The sequence below is a fragment of the Wasmannia auropunctata genome, unplaced genomic scaffold, assembly GCF_000956235.1.
Source record: "Wasmannia auropunctata unplaced genomic scaffold, wasmannia.A_1.0 LD335907.1, whole genome shotgun sequence".
Classification (NCBI taxonomy): domain Eukaryota; kingdom Metazoa; phylum Arthropoda; class Insecta; order Hymenoptera; family Formicidae; genus Wasmannia; species Wasmannia auropunctata.
In genome coordinates this window covers 34,637-45,843 of record NW_012026983.1, presented here as the reverse complement: position 1 = coordinate 45,843, position 11,207 = coordinate 34,637, and positions in this window count along the sequence as shown.

Here is an 11,207-nt window from a genome sequence, read left to right as displayed (position 1 = left end):
CAAGAAAATATAGGTCTCATAACTAAATACGATTGAAGTCTGAATTGATTAAACGTCATAAAGGAACTTTCTTGCTAAATTTGACAAATAGTTCAGATATAATTTCTGTCTCTGTTGTCTATATTGATTAAATACAAAACATATATGGTATCGCAGTGCTGCTTACTAATCACTTATTCGTTTTAGCTAATTTTTTGTACCTAAATCATTCTCGCTATAATGGCAAGATTTCTTTTTTCAGTGAATAAACTATACTTTTTTTTGTGCAACTGAAGAATTGTTGAACCAACCATTGGATCAAACAACTGTACAAATTTAGTTCGTACAATCAATTTTTTTTCTCACTGTAGATTTAGCCACTTTGGCCACAGGTAAACGGAACGAAATAATTTACAATTAGTATTATAAGCTAAATGTGTCAGTAGCTAGTTCAAACTTTTCGGTCATTGCTAAAAGTTGGCTATTAAAAATAAAATATAATTGTTGCCAGATACAACATCCCTATTTTAAAAGACACATTTTAGCTGCCACAGCTATATTTTTAGCTGCGTTGGCTACTCCTTTCTCGCGTGTAGGCCCGTTTAGTCAGCAGAGAAAAATATTTCTCCGTTTGATTCTTGATTTTTCATCGGAGCATCGATTAAATCGTAGTCTTTTCAATTGGATTATTCGGAGGAGAAATAGGAAACACACAACACCGATTTTCGCCGAATCGGGTGCGGAAGCAAAACGAACGAGACGTGACGTAACGAACCGATTGCTCAGCCATCGTGAGCGGAAGACGATTCTGCTGCTGAAGAAAAGAGAAATGTACCCGAAGCACGGAATTTTCACTGGCGTCACGTATTTCAAAAAATATATATGTACGTATATAAAATACAAAGGATACACACAAGACAAGATCCGATTTTACAGGATGAATTGTTTCACATGAAATCTGGTAAATCTAATTTCAACTGCGATTTAGTAAACAAACAATTCGAATCGCTCAATATAGATTCTACAAACTTTAAAGTATTAAATTCTCTCTCTTTCAGATAAACTTAAAAATGTTTGTTAATATAACATTATTTAATAAAAAAACGTCATATAATATTTATTTTTTAAATTATAATAATGTTATAATAATATTTAATAAAAATATGTTTTAGTCATATTTCGTAACTATAAATTAATATAGTTTAAGCATCGTAAAAAAGGATTTCTTATTTCAAATTAATGATAATTTATTTCATCTTCTGAAAATTTATGAGAAATATAGGTACTCTTTTAATTAATTAATAATTTTAAATAATTTCTCTAAGTATGTGGAATAAAAAATTCTACCAGTTAAATCGCGAGTTAACGTAATCAGACGGTAAACAATGTTTCGTACGTTAGAAAAGCACACAAAGAGCTCGTAATATTTAGACTTTTGACAAAGAACTTATGGCGACCGAGTTGCGAATAATGCCGGGGTAGAAAAATAGCTTGCAGTCAACTTATCGGACGCCATTGTCGAGTTACTGCAACTTTTTCTACGCGTAGAGAAGAATTTCGTCGCGTTAGCGTTCTCGCATATAAAATGTCGACATAGAACAAGAACGTTATCCTTATGGAAGTTGTTATTCACAGAATTGTATGAATGCTACTGCTATATAAATATCTAAAACCGTTCTTTTCATATCCAAGACAAGATTCATATCATAATTCAATCTTGTACTTAGCAGTAAATCATCAGATAATTACATAGATTAAAAGTGTGGATACTCTTGAATTTAATTTGAAAAGTATTCTGATATCAAAGAAGAGAGTATTCGTAAAGTCAAGTATAATTATGGAAGACCAAAATCCTCTCGATTTTAAAAGCATAGGAATATAAACTAATATAGCATTATTAAAAGTATAAGAATATAAACTAATATAGATCGGAAAGGATGGAAAAACAATAAATTAGAAAATTTAAAGACGATTTAAACTGACGTTAACAAAACGATTCGGTAACAGTTTGAGATATTGGATCAGAAAAAAATTTTAAGAATCTTTTAACCGAATTTCTTTATCAATTACTATAGATATTCCCAATTCGTAAAAATAGAGAAAAAAAAGAAGAAGGAAGGAGAGAGAGAGAAGATATAATAAATAATAAAATCCATCTATCTCTTTCTCTTTCATATAGAAATAACGTTTGTTCGCTCTGCGTCAGAATTAAGAGCGCATTCTTCGAGATCGTTTTAATGACTTCACGTACGCTTTTCTTTTCTGACGGCTTTGAAAAATCATTTTCGAAGGCGAAGGTGAAGTTATAAGACGGCGTGTGAAGTGTGAAAGAGAGAGGATTTAACGAGCTTATGGGAAGTGGACCGTGAATCGTTAGCACAAATTCCCGCTCAAAGATGTATGCTTTTTGGCTATTGACTGACACCGGCAGAACATAGCAACGGCGATGCTCCTAAAAGGATCGCGCAAGAAAGAAATCCCGACTTTTCAGCTTATCACCTCGAGCTTGCCCCTTTCCGCGAAATCTAATTAACAACTGCGCGAAAAATGTTGGTTTACGCGTAAAGTTAGGTTTTCACTTTTAACGAAATTACCGAACGGACGAGACGAAGTTTCGGATTTTGTCATATTAAAATTTATCATAACGGACATCGTCGAATATTATTCAACATTAAGTAATAATAATCCACGGCCAAAGCAATTCAGTGGTGTTAAAAACTTTATTCTTCAATTTTCTAACGCAAAACGTAATGAAACTAGTTTCGGTCCTTACTTGGACCTTTTTCAATCGTATAAATAAATAAATCGGTAAATTCTAACATATTCTCCGGTCAACAGTTAAAATATACAATAACCATAATTAACGGAGTTAAAAATCGGAAATAACCATAATATATAACTTCATTTTCGGTGATTGTTTTATTAATTTATTAATTATGGTCTTTCCGATTTTTGTATGACTCCGTTAATTATGGTTATTATTATCATTGTACATTTTAATTGTTGACTGGAGAATACGTTAGGATTTACCAACTTATTTATTCATTTATGCGATTGAAAAGGGTTCAAATAAGGATCGAAACTAGTTTCGTTTTTGTTAAAAAATTGAAGAGAATAAAGTTTTTAATACCACTGAATTGCTCGTCTTTGGCCATTGATTATTATTACTTATTGTATATACAATAACGAGCGAGTTATAATTCATTTTATTATTCAACATATTTTAGTTACTTGCCACTAACGATCTTAATTCGAATTCGATAACGATTATACCGAAACTTAATGGCTGCTATCGTCGGAATACCAGCCGCGAATGCATCTTGCATCATGGCGAATTTATTGCGCAAAAAATGTTCTTTATAGTGCCGTATATACCATCGCCGTTATACGGTCAAAGGATTTACGTGTTGACTATTACGCGTTTTTCTGACGTGTCCTTAAAATCTACCGGAGTAATATCTTTTCTTAAAGCACTTTTATCACGTTACTCGCGAGTATTATTACGAATGCTTAATAAAAAATATATTACGTGGCTGCGGCCTCGTAATACGAAAAAAGAAAACTGTAAAATATACAAAATGGTTATTGTCAATCAATCCGTAATAATCAGCAGCAATCAGATCTCCAGGCGAATATTATAGTGACATTTCTCGTCGATGATAAATTTTTAAATTTATCAAAATGTCATTTCAATTGTCGATATTTAATCAATGTTTCCGAAGCTATATTTGTACTTGACAGCATTTCCTATCACATTAAAGTTTATAATTTATTATATATATATTACGTGATTCTCTCATATAAATTCTTCCTTTTCTCTCTGCTTTAAGGTATAAATTTTGCATGAGCCCTTTGTACATTAACTTTTCCCTTAATGACATCGTAATTTTGTTACGGTTTTTCTAAATTGCGTGAAAGTTTTAATCGCGTTTGCATAATAGAGGGAGAAGAAAGGGGGAGAAAATTGCTATGCGAGGGCGACATAATGTCGCACTATGCATAAATAGATTTTAAATTTCCAAGTGTCCCGACAGTTTCACGGTTTTACCGCGTAAAATATGACCATCGCATACTTTGCGGGTGCGGTAACGAAAGTTTCGGCGGCCATAACACGTTCGTTTCCCTCGCGACCGTAAAGATAAATCAAACGTAATGCAATACAACGAAATTTCACTCGAAGAATCGTAAAGTGCTCTATGCAGCTTTGATATCTTTGCGAAGGGGCGACGATTCCCCTTCGACGCCTTCGCAGCTTTACTCGAGGCGAGGCTTTAACGATCGATTCCGATTTAATGTACCTGGCAGCTTTACAACATAATTAAAAGGTAGTTGCGTATAATCGCCTACAGTAAAATAATATACGTGTCTTTTAGAACGGTATAACACGTGTTTTGATATTTAACGAGCTCGCCGTAACTTAATTAAAATAAATTCGTTCAATGTTAATAAATAATAATATCATATCTACAATATTAATTGCAGGCTTAGTAGTGACATTCCATAAAATGTAACTCTTTAACGTAAGTGCAATTATTTTATTCATAATTTGGATATCATTATCACATCACAGGAACTTTAATTAGCAATCGCAGCTTTAAGGAAACGTCCCTCTAATTTGCTTCGCGAATATCGGAGTAGAGCTGTCGACGCGATCATTCGAAGTTCTCTTGAAAACTTATCTCATTAGAAGGGTCAGACGGCATCCGAGATGTATTAAGAGTTCCAAACGACAACAATGCAGATCGCTGGAAATTTATCGTTAAGACAAACGGAATCGCGACTGATAATGAGAAACAAAAGAAAATTTCCAGTGCAAGCACGCTTGCCAAACGTTAAACTTGAAATATGGAAGTTCCATGCCATTAAATGTAGAATAAGAATCCTCCGTACAAAACAGATAAAATCTTCGCCCCAAAGTAGGAAACGAAGCGACCCTGTTAATAAATAGTCACTTTTCTTCCTCACACTAATATCTTTCATTTTAATCAATTTATCAATATAAACTTTACTTTTAATATATTTGTTATAACGAAGAAGGGAAAGCAATTTTTTAAAAGTAATATTTTTTAAACTATAAATTAAAAATATTCATACATTTTTTTAATATGTTTTAAAATGAAACTTGTTAAAATTAAAAAAAAATTGTTGTAAACTTTGTTGAAAATTGCTACAATCTTTTTATCAAAGTTGTTCATACAAATTTATTTATGGCTCAAAATATATATTTTTTTATGTTTTAAAATAAAACTTATTAAAATTTAAAAAAAGTGTTGTAAACTTTGTTGAAAATTGCTACAATCTTTTTATCAAAGTTGTTTTATACAAATTTATTTATGGCTCAAAAAACAAACTCTTTAATCTCGATATTGTTTCGCATATCGCTATGTATGATAAATAATCCATTAGCGCTTAGCAAGATTATGTATATTTAACTATGTAAAACGGCCCGCGTTATTGTGCATTTTGGAGATTAACCGGTGAATATTAAAGATGTAGATTGCATCTTGGAAACTTGCACAAGTTGGTTAGAATCCGCAATTCCTTCGTATTCTATATTCCTGCGTTATAATCGAATTAATAGTCGCCATTATCTTGCGCCGAGAAGTTGAATTAAACTTCAAATTTTACGTAGCAAAAGAAATGAATTTCCAAACGTAGATATTCGAGAAGAAGTTTCCAGGTGCTTTCTGTCGCTGGGAGAACTTTTGCGAGAGTGACACTTTCTTTCGGTAACTTTATACGCGGGTAAAAATTAAAAAAAAAAAAGAAAGCTTAATTACATGTTAAGAACTTTTTTTGTCAGACGAGATATTGCAAACTGTATTAAATTAAAAGTCACCGTGTAATTAAACATATATACGTAAGTAAAAGCAGATAATTATATGATTTATGACTTCACTTGTACTTTTTCTCTGCCTTCTCACGTTTAAGCGTTTAAGAAAACAATGCTTATCTTCAAGAGAATTTCAATAGAATTCGAATAGCTTTTACTCCACCGACGATTTCTGCAATTCTCTCCCTTTTGGTTTCTTTATAATCGCGCATGAAAAATCTCGCAGGTTTATGTTCACTCCCGTTCCACCCCAATGCAATGGGCGTTATTGTCGGGAAAATATAATAGAATCTGGATGGCTTCGCATGTTCAAGGAAAATATAGTAAGAAAATATGGTATAGTGACGCAAATCGAAAGAAATTATAATGCCATCGGAAATGGAAAATAGACACGTGTGCCTTAATTCCCCCATTTTCAGTATTTTAACTAAAAAACGAAGAAATCATATCCTATATACTTAAAGTACGACATGTAAAGAATAGTCCACAATTCGTTTAATTTTAATAAAAAAAATTTTCTGACACATTTAAAGTTGTGAGAATGTCCCACGCTTTTGCTCGCTCCTTTTTTTTCCAGAAATTGAAAACGTCGTTAGAAGCTTATTTCACGCTTGCTTAACTCGATTATCTTTCCGCGTTGCTCCGAGGAAGCGACTCGAGTCTCGCGGGACAGAATCAAGCGCGCGTTTAAGTTAATGGTGCCTCGTGTCGCTCTGAATTCTTACTCGGAAAGTAAGTAAGATCCGTAAAAAATATAAAAATTGCGCTCTCGCGCTCCACGTTTTGAGCAATCGCGAGTTTGCGATGGGCAAATAAAACACTCGTGTCGAGACCCTTATTGTGGTTGAAGGCGCGCGCTTTACGGCGCAAACGCCAACGGTGACGCAGATGAAAATTTCATTCGTCGCAAATTTCACGTAACCCGATTAAAAAGTTTCTCCATTCCTCTTTCATTCTGTGCCGTTTCCCTCCTCCCGGCCTATATCGATTCGTCTTCGCGTGCCGTACGTTCGTCTACGAGTGAATTTTTCTTCCAAGAATAGAACGGCTATGCTGACGAAACGAAGTGGCAAATATCGGAATCTTCGAATCCGGCTCATTCGCTAATCCGTCGGCGATATTGATGTTTCCGAGACTATTTTTACGACTCGCGAGCTTGCGACTTGTAAAAAAGCACGGGTTCTCTTGCAACTCTACATTCGATTTCCGTACACTTTTTTAAATAGTATTAACCCTCAGAGTTCACACCCTGGGTTAGCGTAACCCAAATCGATTTTGATTAAAAATCAATTTTTAAAATTGTCCATTTCTTTTTTCCATACAAATCTTTGTTGTAAAAATATTCTCAAAAATCTAATATGCATTTTTGTATTCTTCGATCTTTGGCGAATCAATTGAAAAAAAAATCGTTTTAATCCGTTTTAAAAATCATTATACAGTACAGCTCGAGATACAAGCCAAACAAGATGCCGGGTTATGCTAATCCAGTGTAGGTACAGTGTGTGAACTAAGGTGTGTGAACTACTTAATTTTAAAAAAAATTAATTATCAATTAATCTGAAGTTCGCACGTGTTTTAATTTTAGCTTTATATATAGCTGTGTATAACTCAGATACTATTAAGATTTTGATTTTAAAATAGTAAAGTGGTTTAAGATAAAAATAAATATCTCATTTATAAAATTAGATTAAAAATGAAGATTCTTGTTGATTAATTATCGAGAAATACTTTCTTCTCCTTTTTTCATACTTTTTTCATACTTTCGACTTATTTTTGCACGAAGAATCATAATATTCGCGCTTATGCATAATACAAATATAATATCACGATAAAAATATATGCGTAAGTGTAAACGTAGAAAATCTGCGGTTTAATTCTACAATTAAGTCGACTCGCGTAAATTCTCGCCGCAATGTCCTATTTGGAAGGAGCGGAGATCCAAGTTCATTCCCTTGCGTATTCAGGTCCTGGCAGGATCCCATTAAGAGGCTTGTCGTACTAGATGACGGGAGTAGCCACTGGCTGCAAGAGATGGGAGCTTTCCCCGCTTCTAGGAACGTACGGAAGTGTCCTTTTCAGGAAGACGTGGGTAAACACGTCTCGGCTGCATGTCGCTTCTAGAATCGCGACTCGTGAGCGAAAGAAAATCCTCTTGCACTCAGTTGACTCGTCGGTTCGAATTTTGACCGATTTTGCAATCTGCTCTGATGGGATTTCTTCTGATTAATACGAGTTATACGAGCGAATCCAGTTTCGAGGTTAGACAAACACGTCGTTGTTACGCACATTACAAAACCAGGATTTAGAAAATTAGAGATAAAAGAAATTTGTACGTTGTATGTGTATTACAATGATTATTAAAAGATAACACTGAAATCGGTCAATTATAAAATACTTGGAATAAATGAAATACAATACATTAAAATATATGGATTAAGTAAAAATAACTGCTAATATTTTTAAATTAACTTAAAAATTAAAATATATAAATTGAAAACATATGTATATGTTAGTTTCACGCACTAGTTAACACATTAATTTAAGAATTACAATTAATATTCCAAGATTCATAATTTATATTTTGTATAGCTGTACACAGAACGTAATTTTATGCAAACACGAAATTCATTTCTCTCTCTCTCTCTCTCTCTCTTCTTTTTAGAGTATATTGTATTACTCATATTACAACACTTAATTGCGTGTTTAATTCTAATTACTAATATAATGACGTATCAGAATGATAAACTACTTCGATGCTGATGGCACCGATCCAAAAATGTTTCTAACTAGCCACCACAATGATGCATGTTGTTTTTGGGGAATATGCAACATGCCCAAAATGATTTATCGACCAATGCTGTATGCGCAGAGAAACACTGGAAAGATACGCCCGATGCGAAAATGTCTACACTCGCCTGAAATTTCGAGGTATTATTGGACGGAATCCAATGAGATTTATCCAATGAACCGCGTGCTTGTGACAGTAAGACAGAAAGGTGTTCAAGATTAATTGTCGTTATTCAGATATCATTTGCATAAGAGATGCTCCCAAATCTCTTTCCTAATTATAAGAAATTAAATACGCAAATGTAAATAAAAACGAATGGTATTAATAGGTTATTCGCTATTTTAAATATCAAAGCAATAACCTTTAATTAATTAAGCAGAATTATTTGCGGAATTTTAAGTATAAAAAGTTTTAACTAACAAAATTTTACTTTAAATTTGACTTCTCTTGAATTTTTTTTACATATTTCGAAATATATTTACATATTTATTTATTCGTTAATATTCAATATTTAATATTCGCTTTTAATGCTTATAATAAACAGTCATCTTTAAATTCAAATTCAAAAAGAATCTGCATTCGAACAAAAAAGAGAAAAAAAAATACGATATTTCTGAACTTCCATTAACAAATGTTTATACGAGTAAAATTCTATTCTAAAGAATATTGTAAATATTTCATCGCATTTCCTAAAAGTTGGACCTTTATTGAATTTTGCACGCGGTGGCGTGTGTGTGTGTTCTGGAGTTAATATTAAATTTACTGCTCGAAACTAAGCGTTATTTGTCTTGCGCTTGTCCAACGCGAGATGGAAATTAGAGAGTCACATTCGGCAATAAACGCGCGCGGGTCGACATCTTCGAAGTAGTTTGAAGTGAGGGCGTATAGTATTATCAACGTATGTTACACATGTTACGCGTGTTTTATGTATGCGACCACCGCGATACATTTTACGGCGGTGCACGCGACACGGTCCTTTACGACCCTCGAAAATTTCAACGAGCTCGTCGCGTAAATACGGGATAAATAGGTATCTGGATACCTCTCTTTCTCTCTTTCCTGGCGCAGAGAGGCGAAACGAAACTCCGCCCGAATAGTCAAGCGCCGTAACTTTCTTTCGAGGGAAAAGTTCCATGTAAGCTTAAGAAATTGCGTTTCGTATATCTCAGGGTTGGTACTTTATGAGGTACCAATGGGGATTACTGAGAGATGCGTAATTTAATATGTATTGCACACAAAACATTACCCTCCGCGAGTCAGTCAACTCGACGGGATTATCTTCCTTTACAAGAATCGCCACTATCGAATCGGCCACTAACCGTCGCCGTGAGTAAACAGCGTTGAGCTCGTTCGATAAATCTCGAAAGTGCACATTGTGTTTTAGCGCGTTACGAAAGCACAATGAAGGATGAGATGTGTAGAACAAGAAGTAAAAAAAAGCACAAACTGTCAAAATTTTATAATGGATTTTCTGGCAGATTTAGAATAGATATTTTCTCAAGAAAAGATTTCAGGAACAGCGAACTTCCTATAAAGATATTTATAAACGTAACGAGATCTCGTTTACTGCTGAAGACTTTCAATTAGCGAGTCGACTCCAAATTCGCTGGATTTTGTTTCGTAATTGAGATAAATTAAATGAAATTAAGACACGTCAAGGCGCGCATTTTTAGGGGTACAATTTTTTGCAATTACGGGACAAAAATAGCGTCATGCTCGGTCATGCCGCGCATTTTACTTCGCCAGTGGCAACCTCCGAGTTGGTTAATCCCGAGATGTACAACGGCCGTTATTTGTCTCCGCGTTTACTGTTACGTCTTACTGTCCACGTCTTCGCAATTCAAAATGTAATTCCATTTGGACGATCGTTGAGCGTTAACCCTAGATATACACACTCGGGTGTCCCCGGAACCCCAGCGAAACTTTCTCGGTTTGGCATTTCTGAAATTGGAAGGGGAGAGGTTTAGGATATTGACGTAAAAAAAGTTTCAGATAGATGTACACACTGAGGTATGCCCGGAACCCCAGCGAAACTTTCTCGGTTTGGCATTTCTGAAATTGGAAGGGGAGGAGTTTAGGATATTGACGTAAAAAAATTTTGAGAGCTCACAATCAGTAGGAAGTGTTGATGCGCGGCAATTGTCGCTCAACAACCGAGCAGTGAACAGTTAAAGTGAGCGTGGGGCCCCCGGGACTATTTGCAGTTTTGTTAAAAAATTGAAATATCGGTCGCCAAATTTTTTTTTGTTATTATTTCAAGTATGCCCTTTCAGAATTTTCAAGAATTTTTCAAATCGGTCTATAAACAAAAGACATATGATTTTTTAAAAAAGGTACTAATCGAAATTTTTTCGCGTTTCAAACTTTTTTTTTCTTTAAACCCATATATCTTGGAGCTTCTCAATTCTATCGACTTTTAAAAATTATGGGCTTGTTCCTTTGTTGATTCTCTATCGATTGAAAAAAAATATTAATTAAAATATGTCCATTTTTACTAGTTACAGTAATAAATATGGATGGGGTCCCCGGGACCCCAGTGTGTATACGACGTTGTCAAAAAAACAGCTTGTGTATAATGTACGTAGGGTTAAGATGCAACGCGTGTCA